Genomic DNA, 12,080 nt, shown 5'->3' with positions numbered 1-12,080 from the left:
CAGTCTAGGTCTTCCTCCCCTCATCCCAACACACCTCTTCCTATCTCTTCCATTTGTGTTTTCCCAACACTCCCTCTACAGGTGAGGGATTTGGGTTCAAACCCTAGCCCTAAGTAGGTGAATGGCCAACTGAGTCTTGGTCCTTTCTGTAACCTGCAGAGTGAAGCTAATGTGAGAGGCTTGCACCTGAGGACATTTGCCATTTTTACCCCCTTTCTTGGATGCTGGTCCTGTGATTAGTTCCTCTTGGCCACTGAGTCACAACTCAAAAGGGTACCTCCTCAACAAGTTCCTCCCTCCCTGAACGTCCTCTCCACGGCATTCCCCTGCCTCATGTCTGCAAACACTGATCCCTCCCTGAAATGGTGCTGTGCCTGCCTGATTATTGCAACCTAGAAACTAGCCTTGGTGAAGTGCACTGATCTTGTGTCTTGTGCACCATTGCCCATTGCTAATTACATGAGTCAGGCAGGCACCCACTGGCACATTTTCACTCTGTTTTGTCTACCCAAAGAAGTCCATGTACTTTGCATAGGAGGCGAAGGGTGCTATCAGAAGAGTAGGGGGTCATAATGAAAACTAATTCCAAACCACTTTTCACTTAGACACCCTCATGGCTGGTGAGAGGGCAAGAGGCATGTTTTAGAGAGAAATTACTTGTTCAAGGGCAGGAAGGCAGACATTAAGGACCAGCCTGTAGGCCAGAAGGTTCAGAAGAATAAAAAGGCAACATTAGGTATGGGAAGGAAACGGAGTGGGGGACCAGAGGAGTGGTTGCAGTTCTGAATCTCGATGCCATTTAATTTTAAATTTTAAAATTATTGGGTGCGGGCAATGCACATGCCATGGATTGCACGTGTGGAAGTCAGAGGACAACTGGAAGGCGTCTATCCTCTCCTCCTACCATGTGGGTTCCAGACTTCCAACTCAGGATGTGAGACTTAGCATCAAGCAGCCCGCTGAGTCATATCACCGGCCCTTGAGGCCAGCAACACACTGTAGTTTTTATTCATTCCACAAATAGAAGTTAAACACCTCCTGTGGGGTTTAGGTGATTCAGAACAAGCCTGGCTTGGGCAGTCCTGTCTCTGGTCGACGCTTAGTGTGTGTTCTAGATGGGTCAGGACTCATCCGGGCTGGCAGAGTTTCTGGTGTCCTTGTCCTCTCCGTGTCTGGGTAGCAGGGGTTACCTGCCCAGAACAGAGACAGATGGGAAATTTCTGTCATCATTAAGGTTTATTGACCAGCGCGGCTGGAATTTCCCAGAGAGAGGAATTAATCTCGCTGCCGACTGAGAGCAGGCGTCCTGCTGGGAGTAGTTACATAAATTCTGTTGCTCAAATTAATTAGGATTGTGATTCATTTGTTTAATGAATCTGATGGCGAGAGGCAAGGCAGCCTAGTCTTGCAGAGCTCAGCCAATCCCGGGTGACAGTACGGCAGATGGGGTGGGACCAGGCCCGGTGCTGGCCGCTGATGGGCAGAGACAGCCAATGAATGCGGAGGTGGAGGAGAAGCCGGTGGGAGCCGCTGCTGTCCCCCAAAGCTAGTGGCTGGGACGACTCTCAGGCCCCCAGCTTGGAAAGCTTTCCCAGCTTCGCCTAGAGGCTTCCGACCTCCTGCTTCCTCTGTGCGGAACAACTGAGAACAGCTGAACGCGCCTCATTAGCACTCAGGACCGATCCACCCATTTCCTCCTGCCACCCCCAAACGCCAGACTCTTGAGCTTCTTGCAACAACACAAAGTAGGAACAGATAGAATGCCCGGGCTTACTCACACCTGCTTAAGAAAAGACCCCTCCCCTTTACCCAGACTCCCCTGCCTGCCTGTGGAAGGGCAGCCCACCCTTTAGTCGCCGCTGGGAGCACCTTCCCCGCGCCTGGGAGCCTGGGGGTCAGCAGCAGTTACAGAGGTAAGAGACAGGGAAGTGGCCCGAGGAAGATAGCCCTGGGTGAGGATGGAGGGAAGTGGAAAATGCCCGACTCCAGGGGTCAGTGATCGATTGATAGTCTGTGTGGGTAACACTCTTCGGGATAAGATAGAAAAGGTACTTCCTGACATCCCTCGAGAAAAGAGGTTCAGGTCGGAAGATGTTTTGAGTGAGTTTGAAGGATTTGCTGATGGAGTGGATGCTGGAGAAGAAGAGGCTAGAGAATTAGGTAAGTTTGGGGTCTTTATCCATTAGTGCCACACCTGCAGGAGTCCTCCCCGGGAGCCATGTTTTCTTTCTTTCTTTTTTTTTTTTTTTTTTTTTTTTGGTTTTTCGAGACAGGGTTTCTCTGTGTAGCTTTGCGCCTTTCCTGGAACTCACTTTGTAGACCAGGCTGGCCTCGAACTCACAGAGATCCGCCTGGCTCTGCCTCCCGAGTGCTGGGATTAAAGGCGTGCGCCACCACCGCCCGGCCATGTTTTCTTTCTTAATGGGACTGACCAGAAAGCAACGAGTTGGACCCAACAAGACTTTTCATGTACCAGAAATATTAGAAGGGCATGTGTCCTGCTGGCTTAGCCCATACTTCCTAGACGCCTCTCCTGGAACTCAGTTACTAGGAGCCAGTATCCAAAACGGAAAGAACTGATAGAAATGCTTGGGCCCGCTAGGCCTCAGATTCCCTGGCTTCCGAAGGTGCCTGCTGACTCCTCTCAGTGGCCAGGGGGAATCAAAGCGTCAGTGTTTCTTGTCACTCATCATGCTTTATCTCTCTGAAAGACTTCCCAGCATATGCAGAATTAAAAACCTCACCAAAGCCATCCAGCCTAAGATAGGAGGGTCTGACCGGCCCCGCTCTGGTTACCTCAGCCTCCTTGCTGGTCACCCTCTGTCTACACTAGTGTTCCTTTCCTCCATAAAGTGTCCCAACCGTGCTGTAAAGCCCTGGCACTGGCTGCTCTCCTTGCCTGTGCTGTGGTTGGGATGTGGATGCATTACAGAGGTCTGACTGTTGGAGACAATGTTGAACTGGTACCACTGTTACTGAAAGGCCTGGAGATCATCTGGTTGCCAAGGGCTAAGGCAATTCTCATGTACCCCTGAGGTGGTTCTCAGGAGAAGGCTGCTAGGAAAGAGCCTGGCTGATGTGTCCTTCTACCTCATCCTGTGGTCCCCTCGTGCATATTCTTACCACAGAGAAGCCATCTACCATAAAGCCTTCACCAAAGCCAGCCTGATGCTGGCGCCATGCCCTTGACCCTTCAGAACTGCGAGCTGCACAAAACTCTAAAGCTACCCAGCACAGAGTATTTCATTATAGTGCTATAAAGTGAACCAATGCCACGTGCAGCATTAGTGGCTGGGGGTACAGAGCTGAAAGGGGAACTCCAACATCAAGGTTGGCCAAAGAGCATTAAGCAAGGCTTTCGAGCAGGAGTGACGGGTTCAGAGCTGAGATGATGAATTTGCATGGAGAATGGAGGTTAGAGATGCTTAGAAAGCTGTTAGAATAGTCCTCCAGTAAGTGGTATTTAGATATTCAAAATACCTCCCTGGGTAGTGGTGATGCATACCTTTAACCCCAGCACTTCGGAGGCAGGGGCAGGCAAATTTCTATGAGTTTGAGACCAGCCTGGTCTACAAAGTGAGTTCTAGGACAGTCAGGACTGTTCACAGAGAAACTCTGTCTCAAAAAAACCAAAACCAAAACAAAACAAAACAAAAAAAACCCCTCAGGATTACAAATTAAGGACTCCCCTTCCAAAATCTTGCCCTGTGTCCTTCAGAGAGGACAAACATTATCCTCACATGGCAAAACACTTCTCTGAAGTCTGTGTGTGCCTTGTCACAAAACTGATGTAGTAGTTATTATCCTGACATCTAGAATCACCCAGGAAAAAGGCCTCTGGGCATGCCTTGTTGGGGAGTATCTTAACTGAGCTAATCGAAGTGAGAAGATCTGACCACTGTGGGTGGCAACATTCCCTGGGCTGGGCTCTACCGACCTACACTATATAAAAAGGATGTGAGCTGAGTAAAATCATTCTGTCTCTTGAGTGTGGGTGGAGGGTGACCAGCTGCCTCAAGCTCCTGCCTATGTCACTTCTCCACCATGATAGATTCAGTGAACCTTTAAGATGCTTTTAGCAGGGAACCTGAGCAACAGGAAAATAGTTAGGATAACTAGGAATCTTAGTTAAAGGCACAAAACTTGAGAGGTAGGGAGGCTGCCAAGGAGCTGGGATCCCTGCATGGAGACCATCTATCACAGGATAGCCAGGCCTTGGATCCTGAGAAGTGGCCAGTTCCTTGCACCTGCCCCTCCAGAATGTGAAAATGTTCAGCGTTGGAAGGGACCTTCAGCTGCCCGTTCCCCCATATCTCAGCAGGAAACAGGACTCTGTTCTAATAGGTCAACTGAAGACTCTCTAATGAACTGTTTATAGAGAGATGCACAGGATTAAAGATGCCAAGGAGGATGCTGGGAAAGCTGGAGACTGCAGACGGCTGAAACCACCGAGGCCCCCAGGAGTGTGGCTGGACCTAGAGAAGGCTGGGGACGGGCAGAAGAGCTGTGTGCAGGAGCTTAAGCCAACAGAGGGGCAAAGAGCATTCCCATCTCCTCCTTCCCTCCAGCCTCCTGCCAGTGCCTTCCATTGGCCAAAGCACACTGGAGCCAACCAGCAGGGAGCCTCGACTCCTCTGCAAGGTCAGCTTTCTGAGGCACAGGACAGGGGAAAGGAGGAGAGATCTCAGCCTGCCAAAGCCAGAAAGCAACGGGCTGGAGGATCTGTGTCCACCCTGCTGGTTTTTTCTAAAGCAATGTCAGAGAGGAGGCAACTTGGCTCTTGTGGGGCAAGTCAGGAAAAGGCCCTTGGTCCCTCTCCTTGTGGTCAAGTTTCATAGAAAACGGGTCTCGCCCGGAACCACCGCTGTAAAGGGAGGCGGCAGAACAAGGACAGTGAAGGGTGGCCCCTGAGAGGAAGACGGCCCCCCAGAGGATGCCCCCCCCGAGGATGACGGCCCCCCCCCAAGAGGATGGTGGCCCCTCCCCCAAGAGGATGGCGGCTCCCCGAGAGGATAGTATCCAAGAGCTGCATCAAGAAGTTGATGGGTGCTTCTTCCCTGTCTCTTCATGGTCTACCTGATACCTGCTTCTGCCCCATTTCCCTAGGCATGGAGACAAGAACACAGTCCTGAGGCTGGCAGGGACAGAAGGAGGAGACTCTTGTCTGCCTGATAGCCAGCCCCGACTCATCGATTCCCTGGGGCTGCTTACTGATCCGGCCCAAGGTGGTTTAACTGAAGTCCTTACAGTATATGGTGCAGAAAAGCAACACCCTTAGTCTGTCAAGAGCCGCCAAGAAACGGAGCTGGGAGGGAACCCTGTGAGAGCGAGCAAGAGCAGTCGGACGACAGCTGTTGGAAAGGGGCTGAGACCAAGAAGCCACAGAGTCCTGGCCTCAGTCAAGTCTCTGCCCTCTGAGCTGTTCTGCCCTTGTCAAGGCCTGGGAAGAGCCGAGACCATGCCTGCATCTCCTGCCCCGCCCCAGAGCGTCCCACTCCATTCTCACTGCAGCCTCCCAGGCACTTGCTCCTCCAGGCCACCTGGTGACTCACACTTCATTCAAGCTGCTCTCTTCTCCTGCAATGCCCTCCATTCCCTGTCCCTTGGCCCCTTTGAGCCGCCTCCTTTGGGAAGACTTCCCTGGCCCAGCCTCCCTTCCATAAGTGTCCCATCATGATGGCCACCCGGTCCCCTTCTCTCTCATGCCGGACAGTCTCCCTTTCTCCCCTGGCTTAGCTTCTCTTGTAGATACAAGGCAGGAACTGTGTTTTTCTCACCTTCGCTTGCCTAACAGGCCTCACTGGGATCAGGTTATGAGAGGAAGCAGCAGGTGGAGAGAGGAGGAACTAGGGCCCAGAGGTGGGCACAGCCAGGCACAGCAGTCGCTGATATCAGCTCCTGTGTGGCCCTGAGCTCCCTCCCAGCTAATTAGGATGGAGCATCCGTCATACGCTTGTATCTTTAGCAAGGGACACAGCCTTCCCTGTGCCTGGGCCCAGCTGGCTCTCTGCTCAGACTCATAAACTTGTAACTGACTCAGTAACAGAGGACATAGGAGCTGTGCTGTGAAATCATAAAATGAGCATGAGAAGGAATCTTATCATGTGGAGAGAGTGAGGTCTCCATGATCCCAGTCCAAGACATGGGAGTCTGGGTAGCTTCCTCCTGGATGTCTTGGCATGTTCATCTCAGAACCCAAGTGTCACATGATGAGAAGCCCCAGCCATGAGAGACACTCTGTGTAGGTACTCGGGGCAACAGCACCAGCCGCCAGCCATCTCACGGGAAGAGAGGCCCACCTTAGACACCCAGTCTGTGCAGCCTTCGGACTCCAGACCCTGGCACAACCACACAACTGAACCTCCCAGCTAAGTTCAGCTAATCCATGAAACTGTACGGGATAGTTTACACTTCAAGAAACTTCTTGCATATAGATGCCACTTTACAGGTGAGCAGCTGCCACCCAAACTGTCATGTGACTTACTGAAAGCCTCGAGGCCATCAGAGTCCATTACCCCAACTGCTGTCACCTTACCCCACCACCAGAAAAGGTAGAGAAGTGAACTCTCCAGAGCAGAAGAATTTTGTCGAAAACATCCCAGATGAATCCCATTTATGAAGGAAATTGTTCTCTGTGTGTGGTTTTTGTTTTCAGTCTTCCGAATAGTGTCTTGGAGTTTATAGAGTTAATTGTTCTTATTTCAGCCTTGGGTTGATTATATCTCCCCTGTCCCCCACCACCCCTCTTTCCCCCCCCAACCCCCCCCCCCCCCGCCAACACACACACACCTTGAGATAAATAGAAACAAGCTTACCTGGTCACATTTTTCAGAGAGACAATGGCCTCAAATGAAGAGAAAGGAGTTTTCCCTAGGAGAAGCCCCAAAGAAGGCCAAGTAACAAGCTAAGCCTCCAGAGAAACACTCCTATTTTCTGAATGGTCCATCAAAATAGCATGCACCTGTGGAGGCAGAGCAAGCTAAAGAGTGACAGAGCCATGCATTGCACCCAGCAGTGCTGGAAAAACCTTGATCCGAAGTGAGCCCAGGCCCAAGGCAATAGAAGATGCCCTTTTCCAGTTCAATGCCAGGGAATGCAGCTGAACCACACACTCAAAGGGAAAGTCCTGGCTTTGCCTGGTTTTTCCAGGCCCTTAAATGGAAGCACCATGAATTTTTCAAGGCCTGACCTGCTCAGTAGGCAGCAATGGAGAGTTCAGGAAAACAGTGTGTTACTGCATGATGAGCTGGAGGTCAAGCTGGCCTTGGATTTTACCAAAAGGCATCAGCTAACATATGGATAGTCCTTGTTTTTTTTCTGGGCCCCAGGTCCCCTCTCTGTCATGGAGCACTGAAGAAGCCACCATCTTCTCAACATGTCCCAGGAGCGCTACTTAGTTTTGGTTTTCCCAGTGACCCTCAGAGGGAATTATTAGCTCATTGTAAGATGAAATCCAGAGCCCGGGTTCCCTGGAAGCACCCATGGCCCGTACATTTGGAATGGTCAGTGGAGTGGTTCTCCTGGTCATCGTGGGGCTCGTTGGCATCTACTGGTCCAGGCTGGTCTCGGCTGCCCCACATGGCTGTCATCCTCCATCAGGCCAGCCCAAGTGTGTTCTCATGACTACAGCTAGGGCGCACAAGAGAAAGCAAGCACACTGATTGCACAAGAGTTTGGGTTGTCGCTGTTCAAGCTCTTGCTTACACATCTTTGTCACCATTCCCTTGACCAGAGAAAGCTCTATTGCCAAGGCCAAAGTCAAAGCCAGAGGATGCTGAAAGCCAAGGGTGACAAAGTGTGATGGGGCCAGGTGAGGTTCAGTGGCTGAGCACCTGCTCTGCATGTGCAAGGCCCCGGATTCAATCCCCAGCACTGACATGCGTATACTGGAGACCACTTTTACCATCTACTTCTAAACCTAGGCAATTCCAGTCACTGCTCCTGCATTTTTTTTTTTTTGTACATGACTATGTCTGCACTGTAAGGTGGCCGAGGTGATAGCTAAGTGTTCTTTCTGCAAGTGTATCTCACATGCCCAGGGGTGTCTGCACACACCAGCTGAAGAAACACAGATGAACTCAGATCCTATTTCCAGAGCCCTGAAAATTTCCCACAAGCCCTCGGAGGTGAGCCAGCCTGGTTGCTGACATGATAAACAAGAACCGCAGGAAGAGAATAAATCAAGGCAGAAAACAATGAGTCCATGATGTAATTAAAGTTACTGTGAAAGAACCTCTGAAGGAGAGAATGAGTCAACCTCAGATGTAAGCTGTGAATCAGGGAGTGCCATGTTGGAGAGTTCTTGGCTATTTCCAGAAAGCCTGATGTCCCTGCTGAAAGAGCACCTTGAGCCCCACGACATCTGGAAGGGAAACGCTCCTGTCATTCTAATGCCTCTTCTGTGGCCGCCACAGGCAGTGGGAGCAACAGGGGGAACAGGCAGAAGACAGTCAACACTGAAATCTCTCCAGGGAGAAATGGATAGATAAAGCATTGCTCAAAAGTGCTCAAGGGTACTTTAGTTTCACGGAGCGGATTTGAACAAGGTCACTGAAAATATAACCACCATAAACGTACATAAACCAGAGTCAGATATTCAAACCACACTCTGTGTAAATTCTGAGAAGGGGTGTGTGTGTGCCCATGCATGTGAAAGAGAGCGACCTTAGGTGTCATTGCTCAGGGACCATCCACTTTTTAAAGATTTATTATATGTACTTGGAAATGCCTGAATGTGTGTATGTACATTACATATGCCTGCTGCCCATGAAAACCAGATGTCAGATGCCCTGGAACTGGAGTTACTGTTGTGAACTGCCATGGGGGTGCTGGGAACCAAACCTGGGTCCTTTGCAAAAGCAGCAAGTGCTCTTAACTACTAAACCATCTCTAATCCCTATCTACTTTTAATTAAAAAAAAAAAAAAGACAGACTCTCTCAATGTCCTGGAGCTCACCAAGTAGGATAGGCTGGCTGGACACTGGCATTGGGATCACAAGTATATGCCATTACACTTGGCAGGTTTTTTTTAAGATTCTAGGAACTGAACTCAAGTCAACATGCTGGCAACGTTGGCAAGGGAGAGGCAGCCCCTTGGAGTCAGTGCAGAACACACCCAGACACCAAATTCTCAGCACAAAGGAGATTTATTACCCTGGAGGGGCAAGTGGGGTAGGGTGGGCTGCCTCTGGATCTGGCAGAGGCGGACAGCAAGCAGCAGCAGCAGCGGGTGTTTTTTTGCAGGAGTGGGGTTTTAAGCAGAAAAAGGGAGAGTCTATGCTAGGGTGAGTTGGTAAGTCCTGATTGCACAGGTTAGCCAAATAATGGATTCTGGTTGTTGGACCTTGGTGTTTTGTCTCAGGAGTGAATCAGTGGCCAGATAAGGGAATGGACCTTGGGGGCTAGCTTTAGGAAGGTAACCTAATGGTTTTTAGCAAAGGGAGAGAGAAGGGTAAAGGGCAAAACCTGTTGGTACCATGTTCCCATGCTCGAGCCTGTTAGAGAGCCCTGAGGCGGAGCAAGTACTTTATTGACTGAGAATTCAGGTAAGTTTATGAACTAAAACCAGAAATGCCTTAAAATGTAAAACAGCACATTAGAACAGAGCAGGTTCCAAGTGGGAGTTACAAACCTAGAAGACAGATGTCTAGAAGGTTCAGAGACTTCCACACAGGCATAAGATTGCAGGCCTGGAAGGGAAATTGACTCACCCTGCATGGAGGCAGGGTTTGGTTGGACAGCGTCCCTGAAGTCATCAAAGAGACTTCAATGGAGAGGAGAACTGATATCCAGAGGTGCCATAGACTCAGACACAGGTCAGGCAGGACCCTCCTAACTCCCAGGCCCGTCCCCAGCTTTATTGAGGTGTCATTAATAAGCTATGCTATACAGTGTAATGTGTTGATGTGTGAACCTAGTGTGAAACATTTGCCAGAGTCAACGGAGTTAGAATCCAGCACCTCACACTTTTTCCATGGTGTGTGTGTGGTGTGCATGAGAGTGTACATGTTTTTGAACATAAGTGAGCACATATGCATGTGCATGCAGTAGCCCAAGATTGATGTCAGGAATCATCCGTGATCACTCTTACACCTTATTCATTAAGGTCTCTCAGTCAAACTAGAGTGTACTGATAGGGCTAGGCTTGGCAGCCAGCCTGCTCTGGGGATCTTGTCTCCCCTTCTGAGTTAGAATTACAAGCAGGCCACCAAGGTCACTCTGCATTTACATGAGTTTCTGGAATTGGGGTTCCATAGAAGCCAGAAGAGGGTGTCAAATCTCTTGGAGCTGGAGTTACTGGCAATTGTGAGCCATTAGATACCGGCGTAGGACTCCTTGGTTCTCTTGTTCAAACTGACAGAGAACCATATTCGTATTATTGGTAAACGCATTGAAATTTTTAATTATGGCCAGCTGGTGGTGCTACCATCCCAGCACTTGGGAGGCAGAGGCTGGAGGATCTCTGTGAGGCCAGCCTGGTCCACAGAGCAAGTTCCCGGACAGCCAGGGCTGGTGCCCAGAGAAACCCTGTCTTGGCAAAAAAAAAAAAAAGTCTGTTAAAAAATAACACTGGATATTTACTGAGAGGCTGTGGTAGTCTGAATGTAATTCTGAATGTAATTGGCCCCCATAATCTCTAGGGAGTGGCACTATTAGGAGGTGTGGCTTTGTTGGAGTGGGTATGGCCTTGTTGGAGGAAGTGTATCACTGTTGGGGGCGGGCTTTGAGGTTTCCTATGCTCAGGATACCACCAGTGTTTCAGTCAGCTTCCTGTTGCCTGCAAGCCAAGATGTAGCCAGCACCACCTCTGCCTGCAGGCCACCATGCTCCCTGCCACAATGATAATGGACTGAACCTCTGAAACTATAAGTGAGCCACCCCAATTAAATGTTTTCTTGATAAGAGTTGCTGTGGTCATGGTGTCTCTTCACAGCAATAGAAACCCTAACTAAGACAGAGGCAGTATGTTTTGGGTGTCTTGGACAGCCTTGGCCAACAACTCAAAAGAGAGTTTCTTACAGCTGGTATTGGTATTTTTGTTAGGTAGCTCTTGGAGGGAGCACCATCAGTCAAGATGAGAAAAGTTTATTGAAACTGTATATGTGTATATATACATGGAATTCTGTGTGGTAAAGGTTTGTCTTTTTAGATAAATAGTAGTATTCCCTGCCGGTTTTTTCCGATACCCTTATTGTTATTTTGCCCGCCTCCCTCTTCCTGTATTTACTTCCTTCCCCTCCCTAAAGAATGCTCCCTTCTTCCATTTTCCTGATCAGATCACTTGTACCCTGCTAGTCTCCTCTCTATTGCGCCCCCAAATTCCTCAAAAAAATGTCAAAGAACTAGGTTAGGGATGGGGCTCAGTTGGTAGAGCACCTGCCCAGCCTGCAGAAAGCCTTGGGTTTGATTCCCAGAATCTCATAAGACAAGTGTTGGACCCTCGTAACCAAGAGGTTACACCCTCATAATTCAAGAAGTAAAAATAAGAAGACTGAGATTTCAATCTTGGGTCATCAGTTCTATAATGCTCAAGACCAGCCTGAGATACATGAGGGCCTATCAAAAGGTGGGGTAGGGGCAGGGGCTGGAGAGGAGGCTCAGCGGCTAACAGCTTATCTTGCTCCCCCACGAACTGGAGTTTGGTTTTGGTACCCATGCCAAGCAGCTTCTGGAGATCTGTTTCCCTCTTCTGGACTCCACCTGCACCCACAAGTGTACAAAACCACACGAATACACACCATTGTAAAATGATTTTTTTTTCTGGGGGGAGGGAGGGAGAGAGGGAAGAAAAATTGTAAGCATAACAGTGCATTTAATCCTGAAACAAGCTGAGAGGACCAACTCCCTCCATTTTTATAGGTAGAAGAAATTCCATGTCGTCCAGGGCTCTAAACTACCTGCCTACCTGCTGAGAGTCTCATGAACTGTACTTGGTGAGCCAGGATTCACACTCAGGACCACATTCTGTGCCAACTGCCACTCAATATTGGGGAATGACTTGCCCCACGTGGCCCCGATCTGCCACCTCTTACTGACACATGCAAGGCTGAGGGATGAGTGTTTGTTGGTTCAGGGAAACT

The 12,080-nt window shown here is 49.7% G+C and overlaps 1 long non-coding RNA gene across 2 annotated transcripts; it reads left to right on the top strand.

Annotated features, from left to right (window-relative positions):
• The first annotated feature begins 1,404 nt into the window (after window positions 1-1,404).
• On the top strand, window positions 1,405-11,170 carry LOC128101702 (uncharacterized). Of its 2 annotated transcripts, none has more exons than XR_008215167.1 (2): window positions 1,405-1,913; window positions 6,833-11,170. It is a non-coding gene; the product is annotated as an uncharacterized LOC128101702 (long non-coding RNA). The 2 variants fall into 2 exon arrangements; XR_008215166.1 differs by having other exon boundaries at window positions 1,405-2,160.
• The last annotated feature ends 910 nt before the right edge of the window (window positions 11,171-12,080 follow it).

The sequence above is a fragment of the Peromyscus californicus genome, unplaced genomic scaffold, assembly GCF_007827085.1.
Source record: "Peromyscus californicus insignis strain IS unplaced genomic scaffold, ASM782708v3 Scaffold_7__1_contigs__length_154581171, whole genome shotgun sequence".
NCBI classification, from domain to species: Eukaryota; Metazoa; Chordata; class Mammalia; order Rodentia; family Cricetidae; genus Peromyscus; species Peromyscus californicus.
Note: the sequence above shows the minus strand (reverse complement) of the source record. Positions and strands in the feature narration are given on the sequence as shown.